This window comes from Phyllobates terribilis, unplaced genomic scaffold (genome assembly GCF_046119375.1).
Source record: "Phyllobates terribilis strain yellow unplaced genomic scaffold, ASM4611937v1 Scaffold_3__8_contigs__length_932513732, whole genome shotgun sequence".
In the NCBI taxonomy this organism is placed as follows: domain Eukaryota; kingdom Metazoa; phylum Chordata; class Amphibia; order Anura; family Dendrobatidae; genus Phyllobates; species Phyllobates terribilis.
The window spans coordinates 84,244,789-84,252,727 of NW_027362763.1; the positions used below are offsets into that span (position 1 = coordinate 84,244,789).

The following is a 7,939-nucleotide window of genomic DNA, read 5'->3' on the forward strand; positions in this document are numbered from 1 at the left end:
TCAATAAAATGTGCCAAATCTGATGCTTAGCCTCCGATTTTCCCACTTGCCCTGATGCGATGACAAGTGGGTTAATGATTGTGGGGTTGACGTCAGCTGTTTTATGGCCGCTAATATCAAGTCCACAAGTTAGTAATGGAGAGGCATCTATAAGACTCCCTATTACTAACCCAATAGTCAGATTGTAAAAAAAACCACCCAGAATAAAGTCCTTTATTTTAAATAAAGACAAACACTCTTTTATTGAAATAAAAATAAAAAAGTATTATACTCACCTTTATGTCTAATCCACCGAAGTCCTTGTTCCCGGTAAAAGAGAAAAAATTAAAAAACACCATAATGCTCACCTTAACACCTAATCCCTGATACCCTTGTCACCAGTAAACTACAAAAAATAGTAAACCACCATAATACTCACCTGTCCGCCGTGAATATAATCCATACTGTCCCATGACAGTCCGGATGACTTGGAGAGCAGTCACATCAGCAGTCACTAATGTGACTGCTCTCGACGACAGCCCGCTCACACTGACACAAGAGTGTATTCTCTCCTGCAGGTGATGCCGCCTTTCTGCCGCCGCTGATGGCCTGCAACCAATCATCAGACATAAGCAATGTCAGGAGATCATCATGGGGTGCAGTGCTTGTCATGGTGCGTATCTGGGAGGTAAGTGCTCTTTGCTTTCTTTTTATTTGATTGGGACAATCGAAAAGCGCCATCCAGTAGGGAACAATCTCTTTAAAATATGGGAAAAGGAGAATTGCATTTTTTTTTAATCTGTTCAAAAAAAGATGTAAAAAATAAAATCGCCTCCTTTTTTCCCCATATTTTAAATATAAACAAATAATAAAAAATTAAAGAAAAATAGTTTCGTCTTGTCCCTAATAGTCCAGACTATGAGAATATGATGTTATTTATGCTGCATGATTATAGAAGAGAAAAAATAACAGAGAAAATCTATTAGTAGATAGTCATAGATTAGTGTCTCTTGGAGATGAGAACAAATCCCTGGGTGTCCATACAGGGGATGTAGCTCAGTGGTAGAGCGCATGCTTTGCATGTATGAGGCCCTGGGTTCAATCCCTGACATCTCTATGTTTTGTGATAAAAAAAAAAACTAGAAAAGTTTCCAAACATTCAGGAATCTGATACGTGTGAGTATACAGCGGTTCATCTGTCTGGGTGTAACACAGAAACTGCACACAGAACTAAATATCAGATAGGGACTAGTGTTGAGCGACACTAAAATGCTCGGGAGCTCGCCGTGATACTCGGTTGCCGGACCCGAGCAATGAACCCAATGTCCCTATGGGAGACCCGAGCATTTTTGCGGCGGCACCCCCGGCAGTCTGTAGAAAGCCTAAAAAGTGCCCAAAACGATAGTGACAGTGCTCAAATGACACGGGGACAGCATGGGGATCGCCCCAGGAAGCATTTCTGACCCCCAGGTCACTGCTGTCAATAACGTGGTCAGAGGTATTAAGCCACTTTTACGGGCTCACAATAGAAGGTTCAAAAATGAAACTGAAACTGTTTTCCTGTGAAATATGTTAAGGAACATCCTTTCCAGGGTAATGACTTGTGTATAAGGTAAAATAAATAACCAAAAACAAAAATACTCCTCCACACCTTGGGCTATGTTCACAAGTAGCATTTTTTATGCGTTTTTGCACTTTTGCATTGCTTTCAACCGTGACAAATGCAATCACCGGGAAATGTCATTTTAACATTTTACAACCTTATCTGGCCATGTGCTGTGTGACACATGCATACAGTGCTGAAAAGACATGGGAACAGCATGGGGAAGACCCCTGGATGCATCTCTGACACCTAGGTCACTGCCTAAAAGTGTGCCCATCAGAAATGATCCTTGCCGCATCAGAAGATGCAGACTTGCAACTATCCCCGTGCAAGTCCTTGTCCCAGGGCAGTGTTCAATTGTACCTCCCCCATTCCTTGCAATGAAAGAGCAAGTATGCAGCCTGCCACCCACTCACCCACCCCCAGGCTGCAATACCATACTGCTTGCTTGCTTGCACTTGAAATTGGGCCTTTTAGGCATGTGGAGGCGGAATCTGGCCACCACGTCATGGCTGCGTCGGCGGCCTGGTATCCATACTCAGTCCCCAGCCGCCCGGCGGCCGGGTGTCCACGCTTGGTCCGCAGCCGCCGGGGGTGGTCGGGTGTTTACGCTTGGTCCCCATCCGCCAGGGGGCGGCCGGGTGTCCATACTCGGTCCCCAGCCGCCCCGCGGCCGGGTGCCCACACACGGTCCCCAGCCGCCTGGGGGCGGCTGGGTGTCCATAAACGATCCCCAGCTGCCCCTATTTGTCTCGGTGCGCCTTATACACAAGCGCGCATACCAAAACATTACCTGTGACCTCCCCAGTGCATTTAGTGGGAAGGACAGCCTAACCACAAACACGTGGACAAGTGAATGTGGCCAGGGATGGTCCATCTCACTGACGCCTTCACACTGGGTTAATATTGTGGAAGCCGGGATACAGCTGGACACTGTGATGCAACACGTCCTCCAGACATAGAGGATTGCGGGTCCTGGGTCAATCAGGCTTCAACACAAAGTTCAGAAGGTAAACAGCAGCAATGGTCGGCCTCCTACACAACGAGTAAATTATTTATGATCATGAGGCTATCCATCTCATTAGCTTTCTGTTCCTTGGAATGCAAGCTCATGTATGTAGTAGCGGCTAGGCCTGAGGTGGTCAACGTTTTGGCGCATATCCTACCTCCTCCGAGGATTTCTGGATGTTATCCTGCTACTATCCCAGTTCTATGACTCCTGTTAAAACAAAGCTTCAGGTGATGAATGATGGATGAGGTGGTGGCAAAGGAGAAAGAGCAGGAGGAACAGGGACCATTCACATCAATATCAGGCCAGTCAACCACACATGTCTTGTAGGATATATTTCTGTACCAAAAGGAGCGGTTCGGCTACACAGTTATAGGGCATACAGTGAGTGCAATGCCTACCAAAAATTTCGAGGCACTCCAAAGCCCCTTGGAAGTGACATGGAGGTCAGAGGGCCTTAACTAAACCATTTTTTCCATTTATAGCAACTGGGACTCCAGTACACTGTTGGCCTTAGCAGTGAATGGAAGAGTCGTGGAGGTTAGAGGTAACTGAAAACAACATTTCAATGCCCCTTGGAAGAGCTGTGTAGTTCACAGTGGTTTAACAAGACCATTTTAATGCCCCTTGGAAGAGACGTGGAGGTCACAGTAGCTTAACAAGATGGTTTTAATGCCCCTTAGGAGAGACATGGAGGTCACAGTAGCTTAACAAGATGGTTTTAATGCCCCTTGGAAGAGTGGTGGAGGTTACAGTGGAATAAAAAGATAATATCAATGCCCCTTGGAAGAGACGTGGAGTTCAGAGTGGTTTAACAAGACGGTTTTAATGCCCCTTGGAAGAGACGTGGAGTTCAGAGTGGTTTAACAAGACGGTTTTAATGCCCCTTGGAAGAGACGTGGAGGTCACAGTAGCTTAACAAGACGGTTTTAATCCCCCTTGGAAGAGACGTGGAGTTCAGAGTGGTTTAACAAGATGGTTTTAATGCCCCTTGGAAGAGACGTGGAGGTCACAGTATCTTAACAAGACCGTTTAAATGCCCCTTGGAAGAGACGTGGAGGTCACAGTAGCTTAACAAGACGGTTTTAATGCCCCTTGGAAGAGACGTGGAGTTCAGAGTGGTTTAACAAGACGGTTTTAATGCCCCAACCAACCGCGACCAATCAGCGAGATTGGCGCTTAATTTAAACAGCGCTATGAGCTCCCGACGGCAAGTGTGAACGGAGGACCGAGGAGCGGCACCGCCGGTCGGGATGCTTCTGCTGCGAGCAGCCGCTCATCTCCCAGCTGCTGGCAGCGGAAGTACCCGCACAGGCAGCACCGCTCCTCGGTCCTCACTAATACGACGCTGATTGGTTGCGGCCGCCGGCCCCGACCAATCAGCGATTTTGGTGGCAAATTGAAACACCGCTCTGCTGATTGGTCGCTACCGCCAGCCGCGACCAATCAACGATTTTGGCGAAAAATTTAAACAATGCTCTGTTGATTGGTCGCGAATTCCAGCCGCGACCAATCAGCGAGATTGGCACCAAATTTAAACAACGCTCTGCTGATTGGTCGCGGACGGCAGACGCGACCAATCAGCGAGATTGACGCCAAATTTAAACAATGCTCTGCTAATTGGTCTCAGTCGCCGGCCTCGAACAATCAGCAGTATTGGCGCAAAATTTAAATTCCGATCTGCTGATTGGTCGCGACCGCCGGGCGTGACCAATCAGCGATTCTGGCGCCAAATGTAAACCCCGCTCTGCTGATTGATCGCGGTGGCCGGCCGCGACCAATCAGCAATTTTGGTGCCAAATTTAAACAACACTCTGCTGATTGGTCGCTGTCGCCGGCCGCAACCAATCAGCAGTATTAGCGCCAAATTTAAACACCGCTCTGCTGATTAGTCGAAACCAATATATAGAAAGGATATAAACGAGCTTGAAAAGGTACAAAGGAGGGTAACAAAATTAATAAGTGGAATGGAGGGACTGCAATACCCAGAGAGGTTGGCAAAACTAGGACTATTCATCCTGGAAAAGAGAAGGTTGAGGGGGGACATAATAAATGTGTACAAATATGTTAGGGGACAGTATAGAGACCTTGCCCGGGATTTGTTCAAAAGGAGGGATATTACGGTAACAAAAGGGCATTCATTAAGACTGGAAGAGAAAAGGTTCCAGCACCAGCATAGGAAGGGGTTCTTTACGGTAAGAGCAGTGAAAATATGGAATTCACTGAGTGAGGAGACGGTAATGTCGGATTCACTAAACCAGTTCAAGCGGGGACTGGATGCATTTCTAGATACCAGGCAGATTTCAGCATATACTTAAAAATAGAATAAAATAGTAGGTTGATACAGGGATTTATTCTGACTGCTGGTTTCAGAGTCGGGAGGGAATTTTTCCTCAGGTGAAGATTGGCCAAATCATTTGGGGTTTTTGCCCTCCTCTGGATCAACTTTAGCAACTACAGAACTTACAGGTCGAACTTGATGGACGCAAGTCTTTATTCGGCTTTACTAACTATATAGTGATGTCACAGTACAGAGATAATGCACATAGTGATGTCACAATACAGAGATAATGCACATAGGGATGTCACAGTACATAGATAATGAACATAGTGAGGTCACAGTACAGAGATAATGTATATAGTGATGTCACAGTAGAGAGATAATAAAGACAGTGATGTCACATTACAGACATAATACACATAGTGATGTCACAGTGCAGAGATAATAAACACAGTGATGCCACATTACAGAGATAATACACATAGTAATGTCACAGTAGAGAGATAATAAACACAGTGATGCCACATTACAGAGATAATACACATAGTGATGTCACAGTGCAGAGATAATGCACATAGTGAGGTCACATTACAGAGATAATACACATAGTAATGTCACAGTAAAGAGATAATAAGCACAGTGATGTCACATTACAGAGATAATACACATAGTGATGTCACAGTACAGAGATAATGCACATAGTGATGTCACAGTGCAGAGATAATGCAGATAGTGAGGTCACAGTACAGAAATAATGAACATAGTGAGGTCACAGTGCAGAGATAATGCAAATAGTGAGGTCACAATACAGAGATAATGCACATAGTGAGGTCACAGTACAGAGATAATGCACATAGTGAGGTCACAGTAGAGAGATAATAAACATAGTGATGTCACATTACCGAGATAATACACATACACATAGTGATGTCACAGTACAGAGATAATGCACATAGTGATGTCACAGTAGATAGATAATGCACATAGTGAGGTCACAGTACAGAGATAATGCACATAGTGATGTCACAGTAGAGAGATAATAAACACAGTGATGCCACATTACAGGGATAATACACATAGTGATGTCACAGTACAGAGATAATAAACACAGTGATGTCACATTACAGAGATAATACACATAGTGATGTCACAGTACAGAGATAATGCCCATATTGAGGTCAAAGTACAGAGATAATGCACATAGTGAGGTCACAGTACAGAGATAATGCACATAATGAGGTCACAGTAGAGAGATAATGCACATAGTGAGGTCACATTACAGAGATAATGCACATAGTGAGGTCACAGTACAGAGATAATGCACATAGTGAGGTCACAGTACAGAGATAATGCACATAGTGATGTCACAGTGCAGAGATAATGCACATAGTGAGGTCACAGTACAGAGATAATGCACATAGTGAGGTCACAGTACAGAGATAATGCACATAGTGAGGTCACAGTACAGAGATAATGCACATAGTGAGGTCACAGTGCAGAGATAATGCACATAGTGAGGTCACAGTACAGAGATAATGCACATAGTGAGGTCACAGTGCAGAGATGATGCACATAGTGAGGTCACAGTACAGAGATAACACACATAGTGAGGTCACAGTACAGAGATAAAGCACATAGTGAGGTCACAGTAGAGAGATAATAAACACAGTGATGTCACATTACCGAGATAATACACATAGTGATGTCACAGTACAGAGATAATGCACATAGTGATGTCACAGTACATAGAAAATGAACATAGTGAGGTCACAGTACAGAGATAATGCACATAGTGAGGTCACAGTACAGTGCAGAGGCTCTGCAGCCTATCAATTTCTGGTATATATTTTTCACTGCTTGTGTGATCTGTCCTGAAAACTGCATTATATCTCCATGCAATGCTCTGCAGCCTATCAATTTCTGGTATATATTTTTTCACTCCTCTAGCTTTTTTATTCCATGATACTTAAAGGTCATCACACTTACTTTAAGAGTTTATGATCCATGCCGAGTTTACTAGTCTTTTTTTTTTTTTTTTTTCCCTGCACTTTATGGTCTCCTGTTGTCTTTTAAGCTAGTGATTGATTGTTAATGAGTTAAATCTGTGCAGATCTAAGCAGATACGTCCCTATATATTGAGACTTAGTTAAGGGGAGGCATTTATGCGGGGGCATTTATGCATACTTTATCGAAGTGCCATAATTTAGCAAAGTGCCCTGGCAGTTAGAAAATGGCAGTTGGACAGGGCAGGAGACAGGTAAGACATGCAAGACAATTAAACAAACTTGCTTCCAGGTCATCTTTTTGGCAAACAGTATTCACCATTTGTATCTGTGCCATTTATACTCTGGTTGCTACAATCATCCACATTCACCGTTCTCCCACAAATGCGGCACACTTCATCCATATTAATCCCTCACTCCTCTCTTCTCCTATGTACAGTTGTCATGCTCTCTTCACAATGTTATACCACGCAGATCCATTCATTCCCACCATACAACGCAGGAAACGCTCTCACAAATCACTCAATCATCTGCTCACTCTCTGTATCTTCCTTCTATTAGTCGCAGGTGATATTTCTCCCAACCCAGGACCCTCCAGTAATAATAACACTAACTCTTTCCCTGTTACATTCAGAAACCCTGCTAATCTCATTAATATTCCCTGCATATCTTCTGTCTCATTCAACTGTGCCCTTTGGAATGCACGCTCAGCTTGTAATAAACTCTCTTACATCCATGACTTTTTCCTCTCTAATTCCCTCAACCTTCTGGCTCTCACTGAAACCTGGATCCAGCAGTCGGACACCACCGCCGCTGCAGCTCTCTCCTATGGTGGCCTACATTTCTCTCATACCCCGCGACCTGACAACAGATCAGGTGGAGGTGTTGGTCTGCTTCTTTCAACAAAATGTACTTTTCAGGTTATCCCCCCTGTACCCTCCCTTATCTTCCCGTCCTTTGAGGCCCACATAGTCAGACTCTACCGGCCCTTCTCCCTGCGAGTGGCGGTTGTCTATCGCCCCCCAGGTCCCCTCCATCAATTCCTGGATCACTTTGCTGCCTGG

General features: G+C 44.6%; 1 non-coding gene across 1 annotated transcript; it reads left to right on the forward strand.

Moving 5' to 3' along the window:
* Positions 1-1,024: 1,024 nt before the first annotated feature.
* Positions 1,025-1,096, forward strand: TRNAA-UGC (transfer RNA alanine (anticodon UGC)). Its single transcript has one exon. It is a non-coding gene; the product is annotated as a tRNA-Ala (tRNA).
* The last annotated feature ends 6,843 nt before the right edge of the window (positions 1,097-7,939 follow it).